This window comes from Lactuca virosa, chromosome 3 (assembly GCF_052849685.1).
Source record: "Lactuca virosa cultivar CGN04683 chromosome 3, Lactuca_virosa_CGN04683_v6, whole genome shotgun sequence".
NCBI lineage: Eukaryota > Viridiplantae > Streptophyta > Magnoliopsida > Asterales > Asteraceae > Lactuca > Lactuca virosa.
The window spans coordinates 119,481,414-119,501,456 of NC_136428.1; the positions used below are offsets into that span (position 1 = coordinate 119,481,414).

Here is a 20,043-nt window from a genome sequence, read left to right on the forward strand (position 1 = left end):
TCCAACTTCGAAATGGTGTCAAACTCTTGTGAAGAATGAAGATGTTTTGCATTTCGTCCCTGATGTTTCGAAATGATGGCAGAAACTACCCAACTTCGAAATAGGACTAAAGAAATTCTGAGAAATGGTGAAATTTACATTTCAAGCCCCTGTAGTTAATGCAAATTGTCACTTTATGTCCAGTTTCGCAATTGGGGTAAAGTTTCTCATTCGAGACTGTTTTTGGCGCAATGGGTCCCTGTAGAATTCTGATATTGACAGTTTTTACCCGGATTTTCGAAATTTTTTCAACTCTCACCCAAAAGTTGAAAATTTTCACAAAAATTGGAAAATTTTTATAACTTTTTCGTGATTGTTTTTCCATGCAAGTTTTTCGTGGTTTCATTTTTGGCACACATCAAAGGGGAGTTTTGTGAAGATTATTCATCGGGCGCTTCTCAACCTTAGTGGGTTTTATAATCATTTTTTTTATTATAAAAAAGGGGAGAATGAAGAGTGGGTATTCGAAGCTTCTCGAGTATTCATTTGCGGATTTGAAGACCGGTATTACTTTGAGGGGGAGTTAGTCTTGATCACGCGAGCTCGTTGGATATTGAAGCCGAGACAATCCAATCCTAACTTTGAGGGGGAGAATGTTAGGGGTGCAAAGTCACGCTTGGATGTCATGTGTGCTTACTCCTTTGTATGTGTGTAATGAGTTGTCTTTCCTTTATAAGGAAGTGAGTGACACTCATTTTATCTAAGAAGGAACATTTATGAGAGATTAGTTTAGAGAGAGAAATATTGCAACCCACTTGTACTCTTTCTAAAAACTAATGAGAGCTTAAACAATTTATTTACTCTTGTGTTCTTCATGTTCATTATTCTTACAATGATTCACTAGATCTTATCAATTCCGCATATGTCATCATGATTAACACCACTACACATTGTCATAAAACCAAGGTAATCAAATTGTATCAATTAGGGGTGAGCAAAAATCACACCGCAACTAAAATTAACCGCATAAACCGCAACCGATTAACCGTAACCGCAATAAAAACCGATGGTGAGGTTTTATGTTTTTCAAAAACCACAAATTTGCGGTGCGGTGCGGTTATTAGTTTTCAAAAACTGCAAAAAAACCGCACCGCACCACATATATTATATAAATTTTTTTTTATTAATTATTAATATATTAAATATTAGAAATAAGACAAGTTTCATGGATGAAAGAATGATAAAATTTTAGAAGACAAAAGTGTTGGTTTTTCTTATGTTTAACTTTAAGAATGGTGAAATTTGACAGTTTTAAGATATTTATTGTTAATTAGTAGTGATTTAACATTTTTAAAATATTAGTTGTTTGAAACTTAAGTTAATTGCCGTATACCTTCTGGTTTTTTATTATTATAAGTAATATGTTTAAACTCTTAAACTTGTTTGAATTCTGAAGTGCGGTTAAAAACCACACAAAATAACTGCACCTAATCCATGCGGTTAATAACCGAAATACAAAAAACAAAACCGCACCGCAAATAACCGCACCAAGCGATTTTGAAAATGGATTAACCGCATTTGCGGTTAGTGGTGAGGTTTTGGCCAATAACTACACCGAACCGCACCGCGCTCACCCCTAGTATTAATACATCATCAATATCAAAGTAAAACATAAAATGCGAAATCGACACGACAAATAAAATGATATTTAGTGGCACATAAAAAATGTCACTAATACCGAAAAATTGCCACTACAGACCCCCCCCCCCCCCCCCCCCCAATCAGCGACACAAAAAACAATGTCACTAAAAGAGCTACCACTAAAGACCTTTAGTGGCACTTTTTGGTTGTGCCGCTGCAGGCTAATTGGTTTTTAGTGGCACTTTTCGATTATGCCACTAAAACACTTGTAGGTTTTAGTGGCACTATTTTTATGCCACTATTTAACTGAAAAAAATGTTATTATTTTCATGCTTTTAGTGATATTTTTTTACACAAAAAACTATATTAATAAATTAAATCTGTTTTTTATTTTAAATGAAATATGAAACACCAATAAGACAATTAAGATAGCAAATGTAAAACACATCTTTACTTCAATTCGAACTTTTCCTATAACAATATTCTCAATAACTAAAACACAAATGTCTTGAAAAATAATAAGTCTAAATCGTGCTAGTACTCCAAACATAATGCTCCTAGCTTCAAGATCAGCACCACTAGGAAAATCAAACGGGTTGCGAGATTTTGTATCAAGTCTATGTGATTGTGCTCCATCCTGAACCAATCAAATATAATAAAACTAATAATAACAATAATAATAATTAGAGTAAATGTAAATTTAGATTAAAAATTCTTGATCTTCGATCACCTGTTGCAACTAATTATCTTATTAACATTTTTAGAAAACTAGTTATCACTTTATGACTCCACATACGAAAACTCCTTTAACAAAACTTATATCCGTATATTATTGTTTAGAAACCATGGTTTTCTACAACTTTACATCTAATAACAAAAGACACAACTCATAAGTCATAACAACTTGAAAGTAAATGAGTTTCTAACGAATTAATAAAGATTTGGCAATAATTTACAATTACAATTAAAATCTTAACAACAAAAGCAGATTGGTACCAAAAGAAGATCTTGCCTTCTACCGTTTGATTTTAAATAAGTCTTTACAAACCTACTAAAGTTCATAAAACTATGAAGATTTAGATTAAACTTTATAAAGAATGATTTTTTACCTTGAAATGTCACATGTTCAACCACTTTGGCTTGACCGTCTTCTTCTTTCTAGTTGGCTTTTGTACTGTAGCAACATGCGCAAATCCAGAAGAATGGAAATCTGAAGACATGTTCTTTATTTGCTTCTTGGGGGTGTAGTATCTGGAAAAAGATGCCAATAATGCCCTTATGTATTTATTCGTTTTGATTGTATAACATTTTATATACTTTATGAAGAGGGTCATACGTTAAACATTTTACCCCTTTTGGGCCGGAACAGATGCCAATATCCTAAAAGGTTATCCCTAGAAACAAAAATATTAGTGTTAAAACAACAAACATATTCCATAAAGGCCTTAACATATATAAATATAAGTTGGATTATTTCATTATTCTCAAAAGGAATATGTAACACCTTTCAAAGGCCTTAATATTTTTGTTTCCATGCTCATCAATACGATCATCTTCTGCAAGCCTCTGGACATGAGTGAAAAAGCAAGCTCACAAGTATGTCAAACTCCTTATCTGAATCCGTGTTCAGCTGCTAAATGCTACATGAATTCAATAATCACAAATGGTTTCAGATTGTTATTGACAACTAAAATGCCTACATCCGACTTAAGTTGTGATGAAGAGAGTTTTTATAAAAGGTTATACATGCCAGCTAGGTAAATAACATTACATATCTGATATCACCATGGTCTTATTTAGTTAAAAATGATCCAACCAATGAACAGTTCAATAAGGAACAGTAAGCAATTTAAGTACTCGACAAAAAATAAGTTTTATAAATTTTATGCTAAAGAAATTGAAAATGACAAATAATAACATAATATTTACTTTCTATAATAGTTGTATAAAAGATAAATCATTTTATTCACCTTGAGAAGGCCATTTAGTTTCAATATGGTATGGAAGAAAACTCATCCAACATCTCCACCTACAATATGAAAAAGATCATCATCATACAAATTCATATTTACAGACCATAAAGTTCCGAATTAGATGTCATCTACTCATTTTCTAGCTCACTTCAGCAATAATTAACTTTAAGTTGAACTTTTTATATCATACATTTCATCAAATATGCTATGTGCATCATAACTTACATCTTTATTTCGAAATCAAATCACCTAGCGCTCTCGCCAAATCAACAACCAGGTTTTCTTATGGTTTCTCGTTGACTCCACGTATTCTAGATTCGGAGATGGATGCTAGAGGTATATTTTCGTGCCTAATTTCTAAAAGCAAAAAATGATTTCATACCTGAATCAGAGATATATGGTCAGAGTGCAACGACAAGCATGAATAGGGGGCAACGACGACGAGGTTGCAAAGTTTGGGCAGCAACGATTTGGAGTCTGGAGTTAGGTTGATGGCGATGGAGATGGAAATTAGGGTTTAAGGAATCTGTGGGAGATGGTGAGACTTGGGAGAGTGGGAGGTAATTAGCAGTGTTAGGGCGATTAGGGATTTATAAAATTAAAGAATGTGAAAATTTTTGATCGGAGGGAATTAAAGTATAGACCGGGTTTTGTAATTTTTGGAGGAAATGTTTTCCCGCTAGCAACAAAAGAGAGGGGTTTTCTAATTTTTGAGAAAAATTACAGTGGAACCAATAAAAGTGCCACTAAAAGTATGTTATAGCGGCACAATAGTAAAATGTCACTAAAATTTTGTGCCACTAAATGTAATTTTATTTGTATAGCTTTGTGCTCTGCAATCATCCCTGGCTCTTCCCTTTGGAAGTAGAAGTACCTGAAACATAAACTAAAAATCGTAAGCACAAAGCTTAGTGAGTTCCCCAAAATACAACATATCATACATATAATACGCCCCACCCAATGAGTGTAACCCCCCCCCCCCCAATCGCATAACGGGCCTCGCCCACTGAGTATCACGGGCCTCGCCAGACTCGCATAATGGGCCCCGCCTACTGAGCCCTAACTCGCATAACAGGCCCCGCCCAGCATACAATCATACAAGTATATCAAGCAAATAGCATACAGAATATCCATTGGGTCCCGCCCACCAAGCATATAACACATACACATGCAGATGTCACGCATACATCTAGAATCCTAACATAATAGTCATGGGCCGACATTGGTGCCTTCTACCCGCTAAACATAGTGAGGAAACTCACCTTACATTGTTGAATCTCATAGATATATCTTTGGTTGTTGGCCCGCTAAAATCTCAAAGCTATCAGTTACAAAATAACATCCAATTAATAATTTCATCCCGACTTACACTAAGAGTCCAAATTAGGGTAAAAGACCATTTTACCCTAACTTAGCCCAAGGCCAAGGCCTAATCCAATTGTCCAAAAGCCCAAATTCCAAAATAATCACCCAAAGCCTAAATATGGCCCAATTTTCCAAATTGGGCCCAAATCCCTTTCATGGGCCGTCAACCAAAAGAGTCCAATAAAATATCAACAACCCAACAATAGAATTCTGATGGCCCAACAAGGCCCAAGACAACTAAAGTCCCACATGGCCGAATATCGAGAAGCCTACATATCTGAAGCCCACTGCTGAGTACGCAGGGCGTACTTAGCTTTGTACGCTTAGTGTACTCGCTTTAGGGCTTGTACGCGCAACGTACCTGCTTGTATGCCCAACGTACTCCACCAACTTGGCCAACTTCTATTATTCAACTCTTAATTGATTTAGACTTCATCCAACACTCATATCTGACTTCCTTAAGGTTGTTTATCACGTAAAGTTGGCAACTTTACGTGCATGCATGACTTAATGAGGATCTTAGAGCTCAAAAGAGCTTAAAAAATGACTTAACACATGCATGAGTCAATAAATACCAAGGTTCTAAATAACGTAAGGCGTGACTTGGCGGCAATGTCAAGCCTCGAGTTTTTCCGAGCCTTGGCGAGTCACGTCGTTTGTAAGGCGTGACTTAAGGCGGCAATTTTGTATATAATTCATATTTTTATATGTATTTTCTACTATTATTCATTTTTATACACATATATAAGTCAAGGCGGCGTTTTGGTAAAACTTGGCGGCACATACAAGCCTTGGAGTCATGACGGAGCCATGGCGAGCTTTTTAGAACCTTGATAAATACCATAAAGTTTGCTTTTTATGCATAAGGGACCCTCAAAACGTCCAGATCTACAAGGTTTAGCTTCTACAACGTCCTTAGCTCATCAAGACCAACCAAAGGGACCAAAATAACCATAAACAAGCTAAAGAGTAGATCAAAGCAAAGAGTAGACAATGTATGGACTTTATACCTCAAAAGTCACCAAAGATGGAGGTAAGTCTGAATCTGTAAGCTCTCCTCCAAGGAATGAGTCTTCCAACTTCTTCTTCTACCACTTCAAGAAGCACAAAACCCACCAAAGTTCAAAACCCAGGCTCAAGAGCACCACACAAGGCAAAGGGACGAATTAGGGTTTTCAAAGGTATGGAGGTTGGTTAAACAAGGCCAAATGAGGCTATCATATGGTTTATATAAGGGTGAAAGCCCTAAAATTAGGGTTTCAAATATGATCATGTACGCCATGCATACTCCACGTACGCCTAACGTACGTGGATGAGCTCCGCGACCAATATCCAGCTAGCACGCTAAGCGTACACTATAGTACGCCCCACGTACTAGCCAAGGGACCAAAATGCAATACTTTTTAATATGAAGGGTTAAACATGAAACTTACAAATTTTCAAGTGTTACATGATGTTGTTATCAGTCTATTGCCTCCAGGTTTTCATTCTACCATAACTAATGTCTGCATTGAGGTATTTCACTTTCTTATTTTTTTTTTCGATCTATGATTTACCAAATATTCTAATGGTATTTTGGTTTATGGTTTCATTAAAGAAATTTTATTTTTTATGCATCTTAAAAAACATCTTGTGACTGCTAGCTACATTAATGATTCAATTTAGAAGTTACAAGAAGCAACCAAGGATTATGGGATTACAGTTCTTGGTGAAATGGGGTTAGATCCTGGAATAGGTTGTGTTTCTTTCTCTTTTGTATTAGCTTTGAGCATATATTCTTCTAAGTATGTCAATGTTTATCATTGCATAATGACTTTTATGCCCTTCAGATCATATGATGGAACATGCCTCAGGAGGGAAAATCAGACGTTTTGTTTCCAATTATGGAGGTATTCCATCCCCAACTGCAACAAATAATCCACTAGCTTAAAAGTTCAGGTAGCATTGACCATTTTTTGTTATGAAGGTAGTTTTTCAAACTTGGATTGACATATTTTTGTTGAAATTGGTAATATATATATATATATATATATATATATATATATATATATATATATATATATATATATATATAAGTTTTTGGTTCCAAAGGGTGTAATGTGAAACTTATATGCACAGGGTTTGGTGAAATAATGGGTACATTGGCAAAAATTGGTTTCTTTGACAGTGAAGTTAGTTTCATTTTTACCAATAAAGATAAAAATAGACCTAGCTCAGTATAGAACATTTCTATTTGAACTTTTGAAGATGGAAAATGTATGGAAATAGGTGGAGAAACAAAAGCCACATGTTTGGTCAAAGAAGAGGATAACATTTCCTTAATGTATTGTCGTCGTGTATGGGATTCCCGCCAAAGAGATGGTCCAGTTGGATTGACCAAAATGGGAGGTTCACGTAAAGAAGAACTAGGGGAAGTGTGTGATGATCTTCGACTGATTGAAAACCAAACGGATGAAACCCATTGTGTTTGCAGCCATCACCTGCAAGAAACTTATGTTGCATCTCTTTGGCTGATAATAAACTTGTAGCTTCTGAGGATTGTGCATGACTAAATTATTGGAGAACCTAAAAGAACATCTTAAGTACATTTAATTCACTTTTTCTGTTTTGAACATGATTTCATTTAATTGTGTTTTAAGGGATTGTTATTCTTTTATTTTATTGTCTTACAGCAATAGCTATGAACTTGATTTCATTTAATCTATTGCTATTATTTTATTTATTCATATGTTTTTTAATTTGGTAGATCTGTCATTGTACAATGCTAGTATGAGAACAAATTACATAATGATGATATATAACAAAGTGAAATTAATATTTTTTTATTAAACCGGTCAACCGTCCACCGGACGGGTATAAAACTAGTTGGAATTGGGGACGAATACGTAGTTGCACATGAAATCAAAAAAGGAAGTCGTTTCTCATCCAAATTCACGGTAATTGCACATGAAATCAAAAAAGGAAGTCGTCCATAAAACCCATAGCTTATTGAGAGGGATCGAGCAGAAGCAGTAGCGGAGGGAAGTACAAGATTTCACAAGGTTACTCTAATTATTTGCAATTCAAGGTAAAATTCTGTACCAATCTCGAATGACTTGTTCTTATGACATTACAAGGTGTTTATTTATGGTTTGATTGAGCCTGTTGTCAATTCGACCATAAAACCAACTTAATATATAGGTTTTGTTATTTTCAAAAATTGATTTCAAAATGGTGTTTGAATTCGATTCGTGCATTGTTTATAAAGGAATTAATCTCAAGTAATGGTTATGAGAAGTAGAGACATGATTTCAAATGATGAATCTGTGTAATATATAAGTTTTGTTATTTTCTTTAATAATTAGACAACAATTTATGTTTTAGTGGATTGTATATACGGATAACGATAAATATAATATATTCATAAACTACTTATATTTTCACCTATGTCTCAGGCGGGACTTGAACCCTCGACCTCATTAAGAGATGACAACACCTCATACAGCTGGGCTAAAAGCCCTTTGATAAATTATATATTATATTAATTAATATTAATTTTAATAGAAAGTATTAATGACCTCATATGTGTCGTACATCAATACCAAAATTGTTATTAATATTGTCTATTAAAATAGTTCAATGATTTAGTTAATGTTTTATTGTTAAAATTACATAGTTACTTCTGAAGTTTATATATAATATTTTAGATATTTAGAGTAATTGGTTAAATTCAATTTTTATTTTGTTTGTAAAATAGCACTTTAAGAGCTAGAAACATGAATTGTGTAAAATAATATAGTTGTTGATAAAACGAATGAGCAAAAACAATAAATACTTTTTTTAATTAGCAAAGTTTACCGAGGAATGGTAAAACTAGGTCAAAGCGTAAAGTCTCAACCAATCGAAATCTTCAAATGATTTAATAATACAGAATAACGCCTCTGATCAAAGGGGGTTGAGAATCCATGATAATAAGTAAAAAAATAAATACAGTTTAGAGATAAACATAGCAAAATTTACAAGGAAAACCCAAATCGTAAAAAACACACGGGCAGAAGGGACCACAAAGAAATCCACCTGTGATGATAATGTTTACAATGCAAAGAAAATAGGAAAAATACACGTATTTGGTGCAAAGTGTGGACTAAATTTACAACTAGGGTTTTGAGGACTAAAGCTCACACTCTTTCATACGGATGTTCATTATTTGGATAAAACTGAATTGTCTAGTTAGATAATTTGGATTTGACTATTTGGTTCAGATATTTGGATTTTTGGATTGGTTTTCAACAAAACCGCATTATTATTTTGTAGGGGTGAGCATAATAACCGAAAAACCGAACCAAAACCAAATTAACCAATATAACCGAACCATAATAACCGAACCATTTTAAAAACCATTGGTTCGGCTTCTAATTTTTGTTAACCGATAAGTAACAGTTCGGTTATGGTTTTATAGGTTAACCGAACCATTATTAACCGAACCGCTAACTTTATATTTTAATATATAAAAATTATAGATTATATATAATAATATAGTCAAACTTATTTACGACCAATTAAAATTTCAAAATATAATCCATTAATCCTCACTTATCAGGAGGCGAACGAGCAACCAAACCATCAAAGATTGATCACGTAGACACACACAACCTTCCAATCATGCATTGAGTTAGATTATTGATTAATGTTGTAATTCCTAACCGGCTAATTCTACAATTTGTAAACATTATTCACAATTAGTTTAATTTTCACACTCATAATCCCAATCAAAGGCTTCTCACACCGTTAATCCTAATCAAAGATTATTTTGACTTTATAGTCATATTCGAAGGATTTTTTGACTTTATAATCAAGACTTCTAGGTAAGTTACGTTTTTTTGTTATTCTTGACTCTGTGATATATTAAGAATGTATTGTTTTGATTTTTTTTTTTTTTGGCTTTTTGTATTTATTGTTTTTGACTTAATCACATTAAATGTATATGAGTGATTGACTTTTTTTTATACAGATAACACATAATATGAATGTTTGACTCTTTTATTTTATAGTTTTTGATTTAATCATATTGAGCGTGTATGAATGTTTGACTTTATTTTAATATTAATATCAATTATCAATATATGAAATTATTAATGTCAAATTTTTTAATGTTTTATATTTTTATTAAATGTTTTTAATTTTGAATGTGACTATATGTTATCTCACTGTAAGTATTAAAGGTGCACATTTTATTCTATTACTAAAAGCTAGGTTACAAACATTGGCGTCGAAGACTTTTTGGTATTCTATTTTCATTTTTTATGTCAATATACTTTTGCCATTTATATTATTTTGAACATTATGGTTAACCAATATTAATAATTAACCAAAACCGTTAACCGATAAAAACCATTAACCATAACCAATATTAACCATACGCAATGGCTACCAAAATTAATTAACCAATCATAATAGTTATGGTTCGGTTTTAACCAATAACCGAACCAACCACCCCATACACACCCCTATTATTTTGGATTTCAGATTGGTTTTGGTTTATAAAATAAGAATCGAATAGCCCAAAAAGCCCGAATAACAATTTATTATTTATTTATTTTTGATATATCGATAACTATTTACTAATTTTTGATATATCGATAACTATTTATTAATTTTATAATAATTTTTTTTCAAATAAGTTCAAAAAGTTTCACCTAATAAAAAATATTAATATGCATTTTCTCTTAAAAGTTTTTTACCTATTAAATATTAAACTATAATATACCTTGTTAGTAGTTGTTTATAAATTTTGAATCACAACTAAATAATTTGTTTTTGCTTCTTCTGTAAAAATTAGATAATATTATCATTATATGTTATTTTAAAATGTTTTGGTTTCTGAAAACCAAATTATAAAAACCGATCCAACCGAATTTTAATTGGATCGGATCGGAATTGAGTTTGGATTATTCGGATCCATATTTTGAAAACCAAAATCAATTTGGATTTACTTAATTGGATCGGATCGAACCAATCCATCCAAACGAACACACCTACTCTCTCAGCCCAAAAGGACCAAACAGGGGACTTTTAACACGGCAGGTGCGCCCTGCGGTTTCTTCTAGAGCTTGTGAGTTCAAGGCCAAGTCGCCCAGAATTGAGTTCCAAATCCCGATTTTTGTAGGCATCATCCTTTGAGTCATAGATTATTCTTAACGACCACACAAAAAATCTGAGGGGCTCTATCGTATAGAAAAATTAAATATCCTCCTACTTTTTGTTCCTATAAATCTTCCTATTCAATTAAATGATGACATGTGTCACATTTAATGCTCATTTAATGATATTTTAGTATACTAAAATGACACATGTCATCATTTAATTGGATAGGAGAATTTGTAGGAACAAAAGTAGGAGGATATTTAATTCTCCGATCGTATAATATAATTTCACTGGTAATTCAGTGTTTCTATCACAAAATTTGATGCACTACCCAAACATAATTCTTAGCATAGTCACTATATCACTACAAGAAAAAAGGGTATTAGCGGCGACAAAAGTCGCCGCTATTGCTCGCCAAAGTAGCTGCTAATAGCTTTACCGGCGACACGTCGCCGCTATTGAGTCGCTGCTACTGCTTTGTCGCTATTGATCAAAAAGTCGCCGCTAATGCTCACTGTCACCGCTAATGATGATGTCGCCGCTAATAGTGTCGCCGCTATTGCCTTTTTTATTTTATTTTTTAAAAGCAGCCATTTTTGACTGTCCAAAAACCGATACATAATAACGTTAAATGCAGAAAAACCGATACGTTAAATGCAGAAAAACGATTACATAACATCCAAGTTGCACATAAATACATACATACATACATTATACACAAATATATACTTTTTATACACATAAAACAACCATCAACACACTCCAAATTGCACATAAATACACACATACATACATTATACACAAATATACATACTTTTTATACACATAAAACAACTATGAACACAATCCAAATTGCATACAAATACATACATACATACATTATACACATATACGTATTTTTTTTACACATACATATATGAAATACACACAATTTTCACACACATATATATGAAATACATACACATATAACATATTTCACACACATATATGAAATACACACATATATATAAAATACACACACAAATGCACACATATAAAACAAATTACAAAAAAATGCACCTGTGGTTCCCAAAACTTTTCCCTCTTTCAACTGGAGTCTTCGGTGCTGCAACAATGGTGGTGGTAGTTGATGCAGGTGACAGCAACTGCGACGGTAGTGATGGTGACCAGAGAGGAAAATAGATTTTTGAAAACAATAATGCAATTAATCACAAACTCTTATGGAAATCGACATTAAAGTAGAAAGAAAGGAAGAGATGAGGAAGGAAACACGAACCCGGGAGAAGGAAATCGACAGCAGCAACAGTGCCGGTGGCCGGAGAGGGGAAGTTTTCGGTGGCCGGCGGTATCTCTTCTACTATATGTTGTTAAATGATGGAGAATCGTTGGAGGAAAGGAGAATCATTGGAGAAAATGTTGGAACAAAATGAGAGCAAATTGAAGAAGAAAGAGGAAGCAAGTGGGAGTAATCTGCGTCGACCTTTAGCGGCGACACCCAATAGCGGTGACAAAAGAATTAATACCGGCGACATCCAACCTTTAGCGGCGACATACAAAGAGTGAAAAAAAAGCACATTTTTTTCGACCTTTAGCGGCAACAATTTAGATCTTTAGCGGCGACATATTGTCGCCGGTATTGGTTTTGTACGTTCCACGAGTTTCTCAGCCATTAGATTAGAAAAATGATCAAACGGTTGGTGTTCACCAGAACGTGAAAACACGGATTTGGGTAGGTAGGCATTACCGACGACACCAATAGCGGCGACAACCCCATTAGCGGCGACTTTTCGAAAAGTTGCCGCTAAAAGTGTTGTCGCCGCTATTAGTGTCGCCGGTAATGACTGCATTTCTTGTAGTGTATTTTCAACCGGGCATTAATGATATTTTTTGGTCATGTGGTTACAGAAGATCTAACCAAAATGTTGAGATTGTTGATGTGTAGATCTTACTGATCCAAATAATCTAGACCAAGAATCACAACCGGATGTGAATTTGAAGTACCAAAAATAACGGATGCATTACTATCTATACCTAAATGTGGATTTGCTTTTCAGTTTAACAAGAAAAAACTTTCTTTTTATATGTATAATGAAGTAGTTGCTTTTCAGTTTTTATTTAATTACCTACATTTTTTAGTCAGTGTTTAGTAAGAGACATAGTTTAGATATTCATAATACAAAATGACATTATTATTATTCTAAATCGTCTTTTTTCTCTCATTCACACGTTCAAGATAATACAAAATGACATTATTATTCTAAGTCATCTTTTTTCTCTCATTCACACGTTCAAGGAATGCACTCATTTTTAGATTTTTATAGAGGAGCCATTACCATTGACCCACTAACATAGTCATCCACTAAAAATCATTGACTGCGAAATAAAACACACTCTACGTCCTTTTGTCCATGTTCCATCTTTTCTTCGCATACCAACATCGGCTATTAAAAGATTGAAAGTTTTTTCCGGTCTTAAGTTTTCGATTGATGAAGTTAAATTCTGTTTTTTTCTTTAAACTAATCTTGTCTGTAGTTTGAAACAATAGTATAATTGACACCATTTTGATATTGGAACCAACTATTCACAATTTAACATATAATTAATTTCATAGGCATATTTTCTTTACAAATTAATAAAACTTTTATTAGAACTAACTGAAAAACAAAAAATTAATGTGTAATAAATCGATTGATTGACATATGAGACCATTTCTTTTTTGCTAACTACCTATTTTTAATTTCTCTATTAACCTTCAGTTTTTTTTCCAAAATTTCTATGAGAAATACCATTCGACGTAAAATACACTCGTTGTGGAAAATATGACAATGACTTCTCAGAAGAGGAGAATTAATGTGGAAAAATATGGCAGTGTCCAAATTTTCCTTTTTGAATAACGAAAAATGAAAAATAAAAGAAATGGTAGCTCAAGTATAAATCATGACACACAAACCATCATTTTTCAAAACACAACACAGAAAAGTAATTAAATAATGTCGTCTTCAAACTTGTCACTCTTCTCTCTAGCACTACTAATCACTGCTCTCTTCCTCAAACCAAATATTACTTATGGTTCTTTGGAGGAAGCCAATGCTCTTCTCAAATGGAAAGCAAGCCTTGAAATCCCAAACAACTCCTTGCTCTCTTCATGGCTTCCCCTCCCTATAAATTCCCTCCCTATGAATTCCAGTGCATCTCTTCCATGCAATTCTTGGTTTGGAGTAGTTTGCAATGCTGATTGGAGGATTCGCAGGCTGAACCTTAGTTCATCTGGCATAAAAGGTACACTCCATCAATTTTCATTCTCTTTTCTACACGATCTTACGCATTTTGATCTCGGTTCGAACAACTTCTTTGGCCCCATCCCACCAGAAATCCGACTCCTGTCCAAACTTATCCATCTTGATTTTTCAGAGAATAAGTTTTTTGGAGTAATCCCACATGAAATAGGAAGCCTGCACCAACTAACCATCTTGTACCTATACTCAAACAATATATCTGGCTCGATTCCTTCATCGTTGGGTAATTTGAAGTCTCTCAGTGAACTTTCCATGAGTTACAATAAACTTAGTGGTTCTATTCCTTTATCTCTAGCAAACCTTAGTAACCTACAACTTCTATACTTAGGTGTGAATAATTTTTCAGGTCCCATTCCTACAGAACTTGGGAATTTGAAGTCTCTCACTGATCTTGAGGTGAGCGACAATCAATTTAATGGTTCCATTCCTTCATCGTTGGGTGATTTGACATCTTTGAATGTCCTTTATTTGTACCACAATCAACTCTCTGGTCCCATTCCTATTGAACTTGGGAATTTGAAGTCTCTCACCGATCTTGCTGTAAGCCACAATCAACTTAGTGGTTCTATTCCTTCATCATTGGGTAATTTGACATCTTTGAATGTCCTTTATTTGCACCACAATCAACTCTCTGGTCTCATTCCTATCGAACTTGGGAATTTGAAGTCTCTCACTCATCTTGGTCTGAGTGAGAACCAACTTAGTGGTTCTATTCCTTCTTCATTGGGTGATTTGACATCTTTGAATGTCCTTTATTTGCACCACAATCAACTCTTTGGTCCCATTCCTATTGAACTTGGGAATTTGAAGTCTCTCACTGATCTTCAGGTGAGCTACAATCAACTCAGTAGTTCCATTCCTTCATCATTGGGTAATTTGACATCTTTGAATGTCCTTTATTTGCACTACAATAAACTCTCTGGTCCCATTCCTATTGAACTTGGGAATTTGAAGTCTCTCACTAATGTTGCTCTGAGTGAGAATCAACTTAGCGGTTCCATTCCTTCATCACTAGGAAACCTCAGCAACGTACAGTGGCTGACTCTCCTAGATAATAAATTATCTGGTCTCATTCCCAGTGAACTTGGGAATTTGAAGTCTCTTACTCATCTTGGGGTGAGCAACAATCAACTTAGTGGTTCTATTCCTTCATCATTTGGCGATTTGACATCTTTAAATGGCCTTTATATGCATTACAATCAGCTTGCTGGTCCCATTCCTAGTGAACTTGGGAAGTTGAAGTCTCTCAATGAACTTAAAGTGAACAACAATCAAATTAGTGGTTCCATTCCTCCGGATTTTGGAAATTCAACTCAACTACAAAGACTTGATCTGTCTTCGAATCATTTGGTTGGTGAGATCCCAAAGGAGTTTGGGAAAATGAGAAGTATGTTGGTTTTTTCCTTGGCTGGTAACGAACTTTCAGGAGTAATACCTCTAGAGCTTGGATTTTTTGAACTCCTTGAAGTACTCGATCTATCCAAAAATAGATTGAATGGGTCGATTCCAACAAGTATTGGTCAATGGTCACACATCCACTACTTGAATCTTAGTAATAACAAGCTCAGTGAAAAAATTCCACCCGAGATTGGTAAATTAGTTCATCTTACGGAACTTGATTTATCTCAAAATTTGCTCACAGAAGAGATACCATCTGAAGTTCAAACTTTGCAAAATTTGCAGAAATTAGATCTTTCCCACAATATGCTATCTGGTTCTATTCCTAATGCTTTTACAAATTTGCCTCGCGGAATTGATATTGACCTGTCTTACAATGAGCTCAAAGGTCCAGTTCCCCCAAGCCCCAACTTTGTGAATACATCCGTACAAGGCAATCTAGGTTTGTGTGGAAATGTTACGGGACTGAAACTTTGTGCTAGTCAAATTCCGAAGAAAAAAAACCAACCATTTCATCATAGGCTCATCCTTGTAATTATACTCCCCCTTATAGGAGTAGTTTTACTTGGTTTATTCATGTATGGCCTCATTGCTTATCGACAACAAAAGAATAAACCTCCACAGAAACCATTGGAAGAAGAAAATGGTGATTATTTCTCCATTACAAGTTTTGATGGACGAGTAGTGTATGATGAAATCTTGAAAGCAACACATGATTTCAATGAAGCATACTGTATTGGGACCGGAGGATATGGTATTGTTTACAAAGCCGAGCTACAACCTAACAATGTGGTAGCTGTCAAGAAGCTTCACTCATCTTATGAGAATGTTGATCAAAATGGATTCCTTAATGAGGTACGAGCATTAACGAACATAAGGCATCGAAACATAGTGAAACTCTATGGATATTGCTCACATGCCCGCCACTCATTTTTGATTTATGAATACCTTGAAAAGGGAAGCCTTGGATCAATCTTAAGAAGCGATGTCTTAGCAAAAGATTTGGATTGGTTGAAAAGGGTTAGCATTGTGAAGGCTGTAGCTAATGGTTTGGCTTATATGCATCACGACTGCTCACCTCCTATAATTCATAGAGACATTTCCATTACCAACATCCTTCTCGATTCTAATTATGAGGCGCATATTTCTGATTTTGGCACATCCAAGCTTTTAAAGCTTGACTCATCTAACTGGACCAAAATTGCAGGCACCTATGGTTATATCGCGCCAGGTAACATAATTCTCAAGTTTCATGATATATATAAATATGTATGTGTACATATATGTATCTATGTTGGAATCTTGTGGGGTTGATATAGGTTTTTTTTTTTTTTTTTTTTTTTTTTTTTTTTTATTATTATCTTATGTTTCTTTGGATGTAGAACTTGCTTATATGATGGTGGGAAATGAGAAATGCGATGTGTATAGCTTTGGAGTTGTTGCACTTGAAGTGATCGTGGGAAAGCATCCCGGAGAACTGATAACATCTTTACCTATATTGTCTGCTGATTATCTGGTGCCAGCAAATGTGGGTGATAGTCGGATACCTCCTCCCTCATCACAAGTTGAGAAACAAGTTAAGTTGGTTCTGAGTGTCTCAAGAGCATGTTTGAGCTCCAACCCACATGAAAGGCCAACAATGCGTCAAGTATCAAATCTGTTAATGAAGGATCTGCTTTGAATTGACATTTGTGGCCTGATCGATATATAGTGTACTTTCAATGTTGTTTAAATCATCCAAAACAAGTTGATTTTCAGTAAAGCTAACCAAGTTAATTTTGTCTGACTTTTTGGTTTCTTCCTGGTCGTTCTCCTCTCTCACTTGTTTCTCCATCTTCTTCCAACTCGTGTTCTTGTTTCACTTTCACATGCTGCAATCGCTTCTTCCGATAGTGTTTTTCTTTCACTCTTAATTTTGAACTGAATTACATATGGATATTATATGTTTCTTCAGTTTCAAAGTTGGTTCAATAAGGTAATGATTATTGTTCTTTTCCATAGGCTTGCTCGTTATAGATGTTGTAGAAACTAAATTAAATCCTAAAATGTAACAACACAACCAATAAACCATTAACCAAGTTGATAAGGAAAAAAAAAATTAAGTAAATTTTTTTGGTTTGAACAAGTTAATGAAAAGAGAAATCAATGAAACTTGAAGCTGAAAGTTGAAACTTAAAAGCAACGTGAAAACTGAAATTCAAATCATCATCTATTCATCAACTAATTGTTACGACAATAGTCAATAAGCAAGTACAAGTTAAAGAATCATACAAACAAAATTAATATAGAAACATCAAACATATTGCTCAAAAGCATGAATCAAAATCCAGGTATCCCAATTTCCAAGTTGATTGTTGAAGACGGTCTAAAGGTGAGAAAAACAAACATATGTTCAAAGAAATTAGATCCTAAACCTAAGTGATCCTAACAGATTAAATACTACAAAAAACCAACTAACAAGACAACCATATAAATTATAAAGACTTAATAAAATGAAGTAAGAAAGGCGAAACCAAAGGATACCCAACCAAATTTCACAAAACATAATCCCGAAAACAAAACCGGCAGTTCTTATACTTGTGTCAATCGACATTTATATAATATTATACATTATATACAATTGTTGTTGTTTTGGCTTAATTTGAGGTTTGATCCATGTAGATTTTAATTTAGCAATTTAAATTTTTGGTTCTTATAGTTTTTAATTCTATAAAGAAAATATCTTTTATAGTTTTACTCGTATTTTTTTTTTTTTTAAATTTAGGAATTAGTTTAATTACAACTTTGATCCTTTTAGTTTTCAGTTTAAGCAATTAGACGTTTGGCCCCTATAGTTTTTAATTATAGAAGGAAATATATTAGTTACAGTTTTGGTCACTACAGTTTGTAATTTAGGAAATTATAGCTTCAACATTAACAGATGTTTCTCTTTAGTTTTTAATTTAGGAAATCACACTATTTGTCCATTTTTCTTATTTTAGTTATTATTATATAATTGTTTATTATTTGTTTAATAATTTATTAAATAGGCCATCTTTTTGTCTTTATTTTTTTTTAATTATTTTGCTTATGTATATCTCAAATATATAACTTATGCAAGTAATTTTACATACCACTGGTTCTTGAACATTAACAGATGTTTCCTCTGTAACTTTTGTATGAATTTGATGCTTTCTTGATTTGGTCTTTCAAAGATGCTTCCTCGGTAATTTTTGTACGAATTTGATGTCTTCTTGATTTGGTCTTTCAAAGAAGAGCAAGAAAGATAATCGCTAAATGAAGCAAGGACATGAGGATCCGATCCAGATGCTGAAATTATGAGAACGATCACATCAGTAGCAGAGTTGGGTTTCCGGTGTTTACAGTATTATGCAGAAATGAGGCCTACAATGAATGAGGTGTTGGATGTGTTGGAGGATATTCAATCCCTGGGGAGAATAGATGATGATGACAGCAAACCGCTACCTCCGTCTGAAACCAGTGATACAGCGGTTTTGTTGAAAGAATTCCCGCCTTCGCCGATATCCGTCACCGATGAATGGCTTAGCGATTGCACTGGATCAACTACAATAAGCGCCAAATAGATTGCCAATGAAAGAATCCTATCAGAACATATTTAAAGAACATAACCGCTACCTAAATGAGATTTTGCCTCTGAATTGCACTTGTTCATTTGAGCACTTGTTCATTTGATCTCCCCATTCGCTTTTTTACCTATTTCACGTCCCACAATATATCAATTAGAGTTCATTTGCGTATAATTGATTGATTGGAAACGTTTTCTGAAAGAGAATTTTACTTGCCTATTATATGTTTGATAAAATGTCACAGTGAATTCTCTATTAGATTGAAGGGTGAGATTTACCTGTATCAACAGATTTTAGATTAATTTAATCCTATATGCCTACTTTTATGGGATAAAGAACAAACAAGGAAGTGAGGAACAGTTTCTTGTGTGCATGGAGAAGTCCATGTTCCTTCAAATAAATCTACACTAGTTGGTAAAACCTTTGTGTGTTGCTGTTAAAATGGCCAACAAATTTAACCATCAAAGGTTAAGTGCAATAATCTAAATGAATAGACAGGTCATGGAGTTCCAATGTAATACTTTTTCCATTCATCTTCAAATCCAATACCTTTGATCTACTAGTTAATTAGCATTTAATTTTCCAAACTGTTCGAAAGACTTTAGAGAAGACATAGTCACATAGAGGTCGAAGATGTATAATTAATGGAGTCTCAAGAACACATGTGAATAATATGAAATG

General features: G+C 33.9%; 1 long non-coding RNA gene and 1 pseudogene across 3 annotated transcripts; one reads left to right on the forward strand and one right to left on the reverse strand.

Annotated features, from left to right (window-relative positions):
* Positions 1-2,049: 2,049 nt before the first annotated feature.
* LOC145162580 (uncharacterized) lies at positions 2,050-4,194 on the reverse strand. 2 transcript variants are annotated; one of them, XR_013739188.1, is made up of 6 exons: positions 3,976-4,194; positions 3,591-3,649; positions 3,125-3,260; positions 2,957-3,014; positions 2,730-2,871; positions 2,050-2,257 (listed from the first exon to the last, which is right to left on the reverse strand). It is a non-coding gene; the product is annotated as an uncharacterized LOC145162580 (long non-coding RNA). The 2 variants fall into 2 exon arrangements; XR_013739189.1 differs by having other exon boundaries at positions 3,819-4,194.
* A 9,877-nt stretch (positions 4,195-14,071) lies between these two features.
* LOC145163969 (uncharacterized) lies at positions 14,072-17,486 on the forward strand (annotated as a pseudogene). Its single transcript, XR_013739777.1, has 3 exons — positions 14,072-15,114; positions 15,259-17,006; positions 17,158-17,486. The product of XR_013739777.1 is annotated as an uncharacterized LOC145163969 (transcript).
* The last annotated feature ends 2,557 nt before the right edge of the window (positions 17,487-20,043 follow it).